Here is a 1013-nt window from a genome sequence, read left to right on the forward strand (position 1 = left end):
GTTAAGATTAGGTAGTGTGTTAGAGTTAGGTAACTTGTTAGGGGACGTGTTAGGGAACATATTAGGGTTAGAGAACTAGTTAAGGTTTGGGAATGCAAAATAATAGGCTGTGTGTGTGTGTGTGTGTGTGTGTGTGTGTGTGTGTGTGTGTGCGCGCGCGCGCTTGCATGCCAGTGCCAGTCCTGGGTCTTGAACTCAGGGCATGAATGCTGTCCCTGAGCTTTTTTTTTGTCGGTTGTGGGGCTTGTGTCCCTGAGCTTTTTATCCAAGGCTAGCACTCTACCACTGGAGCCACAGTTCAACTTCTGGCTTCTTTTGATGCTTAATTAGTGATAAGAGTTTCATGGACTTTCCTGCCTGGGCTGGCTTGGTACCTTAATCCTCTGAACTCAGCCCTCGGAGTAGCTAGGATTAAAGGTATGAGCTATGAGGACCTTCCCCAAGAATAGAATTTTAAGAAAACAGAGTAGTTAATAAAGGAGAAAGCTTGTATAGATACAAAGTCACAACTGAAGTATTGTAGGGATATACAAATACATCTAACATTCTTCCTATATGGCAACGTTCACTATCTTTTTTGGCTTTTAGCACTCAGTATGTTTATCATATTTGCTATGAAGTGTTAGGAAGAGACAGGCGAACAAAGTCAAACCCCGCTAACACTTAGTACCCAGGCCAACCAGTTAACAGTGAGCACTCTAGAGTTCTCATGTCTAGCTTGGGCAGGGACCATGCTGATCTTCCTGGGTCTTTTCAATATTGGCCTATGTGCTACAGAAGCATGCATGAACACTTGGAAAGTCTTGATGCTAATTTCTAATTCTCTGTGGGGCTGGCAGAACCCTTGGTTGTGTGTCTGGACTGGGTCTCAGTTTTTTTTTGTCAGTCATGGATCTTGAACTCTGGGCCTGGACACTGTCCTACCACTTGAGCTATAGCACCACTTCTGGTTTTCTGGTGGTTAATTGGAAATAAGAGTCTCCTGGACTTTTCCTGCCTAGGCTGGCTTTGAA

The 1013-nt window shown here is 44.2% G+C and overlaps 1 non-coding gene across 1 annotated transcript; it reads right to left on the reverse strand.

Annotated features, from left to right (window-relative positions):
• Positions 1-681: 681 nt before the first annotated feature.
• Positions 682-783, reverse strand: LOC122112954. The gene has a single exon (XR_006148330.1). It is a non-coding gene; the product is annotated as a U6 spliceosomal RNA (small nuclear RNA).
• Between the last annotated feature and the right edge of the window lie 230 nt (positions 784-1013).

This window comes from Dipodomys spectabilis, unplaced genomic scaffold (assembly GCF_019054845.1).
Source record: "Dipodomys spectabilis isolate Male_0828 unplaced genomic scaffold, ASM1905484v1 ptg000095l, whole genome shotgun sequence".
Classification (NCBI taxonomy): Eukaryota; Metazoa; Chordata; class Mammalia; order Rodentia; family Heteromyidae; genus Dipodomys; species Dipodomys spectabilis.